Raw genomic sequence first — 11201 nt, forward strand, 5'->3', positions numbered from 1 at the left:
GCAGTGAAGTCTCCAGTTCAGTTCAGTCACTCAGTTGTGTCTGATGCTTTGTGACCCTCATGGACTGAAGCATACCAGGCTTCCCTGTCTATGACCAACTCCTGGAGCTTACTCAAACTCATGTCCATTGAGTCAGTGATGCCATCCAACCATCTCATCCTCCATTGTCCCCTTCTCCTCCTGCCCTCAATCTTTCCCAGCATCAGGGTCTTTTCCAATGAGTCAGTTCTTCGCATCAGGTGGCCAAAGTATTGGAGTTTCAGCTTCAACATCAGTCCTTTCCATGAATATTCAGGACTGATTTCCTTTAGGATTGACTGGTTGGATCTTCCTGCAATCCAAAGGACTCTCAAGAGTTTTCTCCAACACCACAGTTCAAAAGCATCAATTATTCAGTGCTCACCTTTCTTTATGGTCCAACTCTTGCATCCATACATGACTACTGGAAAAACCATAACTTTGACTAGACAGAACTTTGTTGGCAAAGTAATGTCTTTGCTTCTTAATATGCTGTCTAGGTTGGTCATAACTTTTCTTCCAAGGAGCAGGTGTCTTTTAATTTCACGGCTGAAGTCACCATCTGCAGTGATTTTGGAGCCCAAAACAATAAAGCCTTTCACTGTTTCCAATGTTTCTCCATCTACTTGCCATGAAGTGATGGGACTGGATGCCATGATCTTAGTTTTCTGAATGTTGAGCTTTAAGCCAACTTTTTCACTCTCTTCTTTCACTTTCATCAAGAGGCTCTTCAATGAAGTCTCCATATAGGCTTATTTGAAAGCACCTATACTCAGTCACAAGGAGGGATTGAGCTAATTTTATAGTTTTCAACATTCCATTGATTGGATTATGTATTTTGGTTAGTTAGGAAATGAGATAAATCCTTAAAGATAAAATTAGCTTATAATCAGAAATTTAGTAAGGACAAAGTTTAATAAATATAAAATAATGCTGATTTTAATAATAGTATTTTATTTTGGAATGCCTTAATATCATAAGTAATAGTATTAACATTGGAAATCCACCAATAAAGCTACAGTAAAAGTGTTCAGTTCACATAACAAGAGGCATAACAAGAAAACAAAACCAAGAAATTAAACAGTAAAAAAAAACTAAACAGAAACAAGACCGACAACATTTAATAATTGTAGTTATAAATGTAAATGCTATAAATTATGCCACTAAGTGACACAGAATATCTACTAGGATCAAAAAGGGAATCTAGTTATTTTTATTTATTATATAAAACTAAATAAAATATTCATAATGAAACAAGCTAGTGTGGAAAAGAGGTAATGAATAAAAACTTCTAGGGGATCATTACCAGTGAGAAGAATTATAAATGCGAAAACTGAAGTTTGGAGTAAAGAGGTGAGATTTAGGATTGATTTCGGAATGGTAAGAAGACTGTAGCCTGCCAGGCTCCTCTGTCCATGGAATTCTCTAGGCAAGAATATTGGTGCAGATTGCCATTTCCCCCAGGGATTGAACTTGGGTCTCCTGTGTTGCAGACAGTTTATTTACATCTGACCCACCAGAGAAGCCCAAGAAATATGAACGAGTTTATTATTAGAGCGATGATAAAAGACCTGGGTGAAAAAGAGCCTTTCTGATCTCACTGGGGAAATGTGCCCAAAGCATATGAAAAGTAAAAACACAAAAAATGCAAAAGGATTCCTCCCCAGAACATTGCAGCAGAAAGGAGCCACAAGCTTCAGGCCTGAGGGGTGAGGAACAGTCATAGGACCATCCGAGCTCAACATCAGTCATGAGGTGATGTGCCCACAACTTATCTTCTGCCCCTTGCTTCCCTCTTACACAAGGTAACTTTGAAAACATGATAAATAGGGAGAAGGGATAACTACATCTATTGAATTATGTGGGTTTAGGACAGATTAAAATGGATTGAAACGACAGTCTCCTTCAGTTGTCCATATGATGCATTAGCTTGACATTCAGAAGTTTCTTAGCCCACTCCAGCCTGCCTTTCTAGGCTTATCTTCAAATACACATGGCCCCAGAGCCAGCTTTTCAGCCAAAGTGGGCTATTCACCATCTCCTAAGTTTATCCTGTGTGTTATCACCTTGTCTTGCTCCTTCTCCCTCCCTTCAAGGGCCAGTTTAAATTGCCCCTCATCTGAATATCTTCTCCTATAACTCCTGTTCGCTCTGTTCCTCCATCTATGACCCCTTAAACCATTTATTATACAATTATCCATATCATTTCATGCTCCACTGATTGGCCATTTATCTCTTTTATGGAGGTTTGATGCTTCACATGTGTCTGTCATTTCTCTACAAGTACAGTATTTGATTCTCGAGAGCTAAGCCATGTCTTTTTATCATAGCGTTCATCATTTACCATTCTCTAATTTCAAATTGTTTATCAATATTATCTCACAAAAATACTCACTATAAAACTTAAGGTTAACTATTACTTTCTTCATTGCACAGACCAGGTCATGGAAACTCAGAGAAGTTCAAAAACATGCCCTACATCATGTAACTAAGTGGCATAATCAAAATTTGAATCCATGTGAATTGAACAAAGACCTTTTACTTTCCCCAACAAGGCTATAATGTCATTATGCCTTCCTGGAGTTATCAGCCCAGATGGTACTTCACACTAAAGTACTTATAACATTTACATATACAAAAGAGATTTTTCCATAAGAGTATTTCAGTTACTGCAGGTGATTTGCATTCGATTTGTACATTTGTAGCAGGGACATAGGATTTCTAGCTTAGATCTGGAAAATTATTAAATCTAGAAAATTAAATCATTCTGTCTGCCTAGACAGAATGCCTATTCACGTGTAACATGTACACACAAACATGTGCATACACATACACACGATGTTTGCACCATGATAAATCAGCTGATCAATGCTGCCCACAGATTTCCCTGAAAGGACATTGCTTTTTCAATGGCAAAATGAATGATCTTCATTGGCAAGGACATGGAAAACTTTTAATCCCATTTAAGGTAGAAAGGGGTAAAACCTTAGCAGAATGCTTCAAGCCTCAATTTTATTGCAAGAGTGCCCAGAGCTTCTTGATTAGGTTTGTGGCTAGCATATTACTTTGAAGTAGAGACCTGTTCCTTGTGATATTACTTTTGAATAGCTCCTCTATTTAAAAGATCTGTGTCCATTCATTGTTAATCATTATCCCAGAAAATCTAATGAGTGGAAAGGGAGCTTAGCAGACTGGTGGTATTTTCAGGTTTCTGGTTTGTTCTCTGTTAAAGAGAGAGAGGCATAATATCTCTGGAACTTATTAGGGTTCAGAAGTGGGAAGAAGCCTGACAAAGAGAGGGGAACTGCGGGAGGCAAGAAACCAGAGTCCAGTTGTTCATAGGTTCCCTGGATACCTGACTTCACTTCTCAGCATCAGACATTCACCAAGTGCATAATGAAAATAGTCATAACATTTCCTTCTTGTGTGTCTCTCGTACTTTAGCCACTTAAAAGTCACCTCAATGACTTGAAACACAGTGCTGAGCTCAAATTCTGGAGATTCTGATTCAGTTGGTATATGATGGGGTCCAGTGATTTGTATTTCTAACAAGTTCCCAGGTGATAATGATACTGCTAGTCCATGGAACACATTTTGAGAACCACTGTCCTAACAGACATGATGTGTGATCATAAGACTTACCAGGTGATCATAGGAACATCTGGTCCTTTTAAGAAAATGTATTGTAATGCTAATAGTTAGGAACTTTTTCTAACATCAAACCTAAATATTTTCTCTACATCAACACCAATATTCTTTCTTTTATCTCAGAGCATGTTTGCTACATTATACTTATGTTCATGCTATGTCATGCCTTGTTCTTACCAAAGCTCAGCTGCTCTCCACCAAACCGGTACTGACAGGCTTGTTGTCACTGATGGGAGATTTTCTTCTTTTCTTGAGAAAAGAGTTTGATTTCATGGGACGAAGGAGAACAGAAAGACTCTAATCTCTAAAGGAAGGAAACACTCACTAATATCTGCTTCTTCTCCCCTCTTTTCCTTCTACTTTTCTTTTCTTCTGTTTCCTCTGCCCTCACTTTCTTCTCATGCTTCTTTTCTGTTAATCTATCCCCTTTTGTTTCCTCTAGGTTTGTAAGTATTTCTCTATCTCCTTTCTCCTACAGAAGTTAGTTGAATGAGTTCGTTATGATCTGCCCTGCCAACTTCCATCTCCATGACCTTATTTCTTCTTACTTTATCCTCAGTATATAAATATTTTTTCTGGACAAAATGAATACAACTATTTCTGAACCTTGAAACGTGTCTAGTCTTTGAAACTTGCAGGCCAAGCAAGATGTTTGACGGTTATAATGACCTCTTCTGAATATCTTAGTGCACCCACCGTGTACACAACCTCTTTCTAAGAGTCTCAATAATATATAGATTGCTTTATTTTTGTACAGTAACATCATGGTCCTGAATACAATGGGTTTAACTCCTGACCCCCACACAGCCTGTTTATAGGCAGTCCTTAGGCTCATGAAGTGAGCTGGTGTACAAGCTCTAGCCGATACCAACAAGAGTGCCCTTTGCCTGATGGCGACTTTCCAAGCTAACCAGATTTTTCTTTGCTGAAGAGTTTACTTTGAGATACACATAAAAACAGTGCTAACAATAGGAGTTGAAGTAAAGAACTACCAAAGCACTGAAGCAGTAGTCTGAAGGATAGTAAGTCATGGGGCAGCCACTAAAATGTCTCTGCATCATCATTCTTTGAACTATTATCAAGACCTGAACAAAGTTTCCATCTCTAGGAAGCCTGGTTGCATATCATTTTAACAAATTGTTTGAGATAAGCTAAGAATCTCTATTCCTTATGCCTTACAGAAGCTGAATTTACAAACAGCAGAGAAAGTTATTTTAAGACTAAGATCTAGACAGCAGGCATCGATGAGAGGTACATAATACATAGATTAGAGGTCAGTAGTAGAATCCAGGATTGATCATCATCATCAGTAGCAGTCACTGATAAGAAAATTTCAAAGCTCCAGTGTACTAGAAATTTCAGTCATTGTGTCTATGTGCCTATGACAGACCTCTGGGGCAATCACTCCTCTCAAAGCCACTGATGGAAAGAGAAATCTAACTGAATATTGCACAGCCTCACTTGAGGCTTCCCACTGACATTATTAGGCCAAAGGTGAACAAATACTTCAAAAGCAGCAGGTGTGTGTGTGTGTGTGTGTGTGTGTGCGCGTGCGCATGTGCGCACACCCAGGTTTGAACCCTGGGTCAGGAAGACCCCCTGGAGAAGGGAATGGCTACCCACTCCAGTATTCTTTCCTGCAGAATTCCATAGACAGAGGAGCCTGGTTGGCTACAGTCCATGGGATCGCAAAGAGTCAGACATGACCGAGTGACTAACACACACACACACACACACACACACACACACATACATATATCTATAAATTTAAGAACTTTATATTTTTATTTCATGTAATTATAGCTTATGAAATAAAAATAAACCTTTCAAAAATGAGCTAGGCCAATCAGACCACTTTATGGGCCATTTAAACTAAGAGAATTGAGAGAATTTATTCAGGCAACAGCAGTCTGAAAAATTACAAGGCCAAGTTGAGCCCAAGAAGGATGGTATGAAAACTGAAGGTGTCAAGATGTTGAGCCCCTGTATTGGCAGAAAGTGTGATGCTGAGGAAATGTAGGTAGAGAAGAGAGACAGAGAGAACCAAAGATAGAGAAAGCATACAGCTCACACAGGAGGAGGAGAGAGCTTCTGGTCCAAGAGATGCCTTGATTGTAAAAAAAAAAAAAAAAAAAAAAATTCTGACCTAGTTGTAGTCTGTGTCAATCTTGACAATAACTCTGGTTTTCCTTGAGACTCAGAGATGCTGAGCCAGTTGCTTGAGATCATTCAGTGAACACGGAGGGGAGCGGGTATTTCAATCTAGAATGGCTTGACCCACTGCTTTTGGTTTTTCCAGAACGTGGTATTGTGTAGTGGAGCCTTTACATTCGTGGAAGAAGGTATAAGTCTTAAAGATCAGTGTGTGTGTGATCTATTGCTCAGTCTTTTTTTTTTCCCCATGTGTGTGTTTGCGTATGTGGATTATAGGCTCCTTTTTAAAATTTTTGGCTGCATTGGGTCCTCATTGCTGCATGCCAGCTTTCTCTAGTTGTAGTGAGCAGGGATTACCCTTTCTTGCTGCCCATGAGTGTCTCATTGTGGTGGCTCCTCTTGTCATGGAGCTCGGTCTCTCGGGCAGGGGCTCAGTAGTTAAGGCGTACAGGCTTAGTTGTTCTGCGGCATATGGGATCTTCCTGGACCAAGGATCAAACCCATGTCCCCTGCACTGGAGCTTGGATTCTTATTCACCAGGGAAGCCCAATTATAGGCTTCTTTTGATGATTTAGAAAGTGCTTCTCTATCTCATCTATTGCAAACTTTTTCAACCACAAAGTTTCTGGCAATCGAGTATTTTACTGGAATAAATGAACTTACATTTTCTACTTATATTTTACATGAGATTCCCAGACTAAAAAGTCACAAAATTACATGAGAGAAGAGTCCAGAAATCCCTTTCAGATAACCAGTTAAACACTCAGGAGTTTCTAAAATCCAAGAACTGCTTGGTATTACCAGTCAGCTTGGTGCTCTTTGAAGGAATTCAGGTGTCCACACAGCCATTGTTTCAGCTTTAAATATAACTGGCAAACTTCTAAAAATATACATACTTATGGCCATTAATATTCATTTCTGGTGTTCAGTTGAAGCCTTATATATCATATTCACAGATACACAGAGCATTGTCTCAGGACTCTGTAAACCACGAGATGCCTCTTCCTTGAGACCACCTACATGCCTTTCCCCAATTCCCCAATATATAACCTTTAGCTGAATAATACTTCGGTAAGCAGATAGGCAAAGGTATGTATATGTGTAATTTGGCTTTCTCGAATCTGAACAATCTATTATGCATTATCCTTTTCACTTTTCTACTATGCTTACAAGGAACCATACCATCAAACTTGTATTTATCTTGCCCTCAGATCTAATAAAAAGATCACAAATAAATGACAAAGAATCAGTGTGGCTCACTCCTTTCCATCATGCCGAATACAGTGAAAATATTGCTGAGATGTGAATTAGGAGATGTAGTTTCTTGTTCCAGTTTAATTGCTGAGAGTGTGACTTCAGACAAGTAATTTAATCTCTGAAAAACCTTCCAGAGTGAAAAGAAAAACTCTGTCATGCCTTTCAGTTCAGACAACTCTGAACAGATGGGATGATGCATGTAGCAACATACTTAACACTTAAATAAATAGAAGGGGTCTGCTTATGAATGAAAGAAGAGTGTCAGGTTAGCAATTAGCATTGAGAGGCGATACATTGAATAGGGTGTGCTATTTTAAAAGATACGTTTATTTTATAATTGCCAAAAAGCAAGGTCAGCCTCTGATGTTTACTTAGAAATAATCAGTTTGGTTTGATCCTTTTGTTTAAAAAATATTTTCTCTTATAGATAAATATCTTCAAAAAATAAGCAATTATTACAGTGTAATTTTTGGCATCTTAAAGGAACACATCCACATGCTATGACATCAAGCTGGTGTTTGCATTCTAGGATTTTGGAATCTAGGAAATAAAATGATAACAGAGGAATTATCCATGATAATTCAACATTATTTTTATAGGCATCCACATAAAAAAGTGTTAATTACTTTAATAGAAAAAATACACCAACAAAATGACTAACAGTGTTTTCTGATGTTGTTGTTGGTTTCTTGTATTCTCTCATGCTAACATGAATTTTTAAAATTTTGGACATTTTGAAATTTTACATTAAGAGTGTGTGTGTGTGTGTGTGTGTGTGTGTGTGTGTGTGTGTGTGTGGTTGAGGAGGAGGACTTTGGGTGGAAATGCTTTGAATTCTATTGGGACACATTTTCCTGGAGTTATTTGCTTCTTAAAACAAGTCAATACCATCATTTATAACCATAACCCTGAAGGCATCATAGTTGCCTAAATATATAAATGAAATGAAATGTGCAATTTGCAGAGTGTTTAGCTGAGTACTTTAAAATATGGAATGGTTTGGGGGAATACATACAAGTAAAAAAAAATCATATGTGATGCTATCTAGGAATGTTTATTAAATGCCTATTTGTGACTGTGTTTGACATTCTAAGGGACACAATGAATGTAACTGTGAAATTGCAGAACTATAAAGATGGAAGGAATTTAAAGTGAGTCTTATCTAGCTTGTACACTTTACTGATGAAGAAACTGAAGTGAAAGATGATGAATCCTGAGGTCACTAAGCTAGAAAGAAATAGGGCTCATACCCAGGATTCCCAAGACCTAGTTCAAAACTCCTTCCAACACACTCCCTTTAAGAGCCCTTTTATATCCACTATTGCTTATGCATCCTGTGAATTTCCCTATTGTGCTCATAAACAACTAAGCAATTGTCTAAACCCAGTGTTACATCCACAACAGATCTGACCATTAACTTTAGGCTTTGTCAACACCTTTAACAGTGGGTAGGAGACTTTGGGCCATTACTAAATCATTTGATTAATGTCAGTAGTCCAGATCTTTCAGGTTCTGAAATGGATGACTGTGTGGACAGGGAGTTGATTGGACAGTGAATTGGGCCTATGTACAAAGGGTATATGGAAATGCATTCCTTTTCTTCTTGCTGTGTAGATTTGCTTGGGAGTAGAGGCCAGAGAATTGTTAGGAAAGAGAATCCTGAGAGTAAATCAAATCACAAGTCTTTAGAGAAAAACAATCAATTAGGTCACGTATAGATCACTTCATGTGGCAAGGATAGGGTTGCTTCTCAGGGACTGGACCTTTGTGTTGTATTTTATCTCCAAATTGCTTTGCAAAGACATCAAATATGCACACTCCCCATTCTTCTGTTCCACTGTTTACCATATAATGGCCCATTATGAAGGCTTTGCTGAAGGCAGAAATTAACCTTTCGGAGAAATTTCCTTCCATTAAGTCTAGTTACATGAATCCAGACTGATTTTCTTTCAGATGGGAAGGTTTTTTTTTAGCCAGTATTTAAGTGCTCTGGGCTTGACTGTCTATGAGAGGCTTCCTGGTGGAAACAAAATTGTTAGCTATGGTCTCCATGGTGATTTTTTTAAGGCCAAGTTTGAATCAATCTTCTAAATATTGAGGCATAATTTGTGAATGCAATTGAATGAATAATAATAGAATCATCAACAATACAGCATTGCCTTTAATTCTGGTGTTTGAGACTTTCTGCAGACTTGCTCATAACTGACCTTCAAATTGGTTTCTCAGCATGACCTTAAAGGTTGCCCTTCCTCAATCATGTTGTTCTAGCCAGGCAGTTGTGTTTTCTTTCACTGCACTGTATATCTGGTTCTTTAAAGAGCAGCTGATTCCACCCACTCCTGGGTTTTTTCCTTAAATCTGTTTCATTGTAATCCTTCTTATTTTATGCAATTCACGAAACATAGGCTCCCTTGCCCTAGGAATCAATACACTGGAAAGAATTCTGTTTTGAATATCAGGAGACCTCAGTTTTAACTGTCAAAACATGCTCTATGGTTTTATTTAAGTTTCTCGGTCTAAAAGTCCAGAAAGTTGGGCCAGATCATTTCCAATGTCCTTCATCTGTACATTTTATGATGAATCTCAGTCACAGAAACAAAATAATTCAATCATCAGAGAGCACTGTTTTCTTGCTCCATCTTTTTAACCGAATAGTTTTCATCCATTGTCTTTTCAAATGTGTGCTTCAAGTTCAGAAATATGAAATGTAACCAAAAGGTGCTGTGAGCTAATGAGAGGAAGAAGTGAATTCACCTCTCTGAGAAGATGCCTATTCCGATAAACTTGCAGAATGGGTCTGCAGGCTGAGAGCGCTGTTAACCACATGTTACCAGTGGCAAAGTGGAGATAGCACATGATTTATTTTTTATTTTCTTTCTTTAAGAATCCAGAAAGCAGTTAAAACAAGAAAAATTCTAATAAATCATCATTGGCCAAGAATAAGTAAGTTAGTTTTAGGAGGTCATCCATTTAGGACAATAGGCCAGAGTGGGTGAGTCACCAAATGCACCGAGGGGAAAGTGAATGAGCCTGCTGGTGTTGTGCTTGTATCGTTTTTTCTTCTCTTACATGTTCCTCCGTGGTAAGCCATACATAGGTGAAAAGGGAGTAACCAGAAAGCAAACTCCCCCCGAAAGCTCTCCCTCAAGTCATGCATAGCTGAAAAGGTGTTTGTTGAGTGCTAGTATGTTTTATCTATATGTTATGAGGTCAGTATTGTGCGGTGGGTAAGATTACAGCCCCAGGAACCAGTTAATACAGTACTTAAAATACTGCGTGTCTCATAGGTAGCTAACAATAAATGTTTAATAGGATTAATAGTTGTTGTTGATCCTTGCTGGGCACAGATACAAATTGAAGGAGATAATAAGGTTTCTGCCTTCATAGACAAACCTACCTACATTAACAGATACTTCAAAAACACCGTGTTTGAAAAAAATTGTGGTTAAAAGGATAAAATGTAGTTCAACATTCTGGACTGTTCTTCCTTTGGTACCGCCCACCACATTTCCCAAGCTTATGTAATTATAAATTGAACAAACATTGGTTTTACATTAAAATGTAAAAGGCATAGAATACAGTTACACTGTAACCTGGGTAGCATTGGTCCTCCAAGCCGAAAAAGACTTCTTTTCATTATGGGCATGAAAATGAACCTAGCTAGTTTTCTTCTGACTCCTCAAGCTTCCTACCTTCTAGACACCTGCATCCTATCCTTTTGACTATTGAGCCCCCTCCTCATGTCTTGGGTGACAGCAGAGAAGAACTAGAGGGTCCTGCAGTGTTTTAAAAGTTAGCTGGCTTAGACGATAATGTGGATGCTGTGAGTTACCTCGGGGAAGAAAGTGGTTTTACACATGACATTGAAATTAAGTGTATGTTTAATATATGTCCTACAAACACATTGTACCTCTTTTTTTCTCCCTTGTCCTATACAGTTGTTGTTGCTCAATGGCTAAGTTGTGTGCAATGCTTTGTGGCCCCATGAAATGCAGCATGTGAGGCTTCCTTGTCCTTGACTATCTCCCGGCGTTTGCTCAAATTCATGTTCATTGAGTCAGTGATGCCATCCAACCATCTTATCCTGTCAACCCCTTCTCCACTTACCCTCAATCTTTACCAGC

The sequence above is a fragment of the Cervus elaphus genome, chromosome 13 (genome assembly GCF_910594005.1).
Source record: "Cervus elaphus chromosome 13, mCerEla1.1, whole genome shotgun sequence".
NCBI lineage: Eukaryota > Metazoa > Chordata > Mammalia > Artiodactyla > Cervidae > Cervus > Cervus elaphus.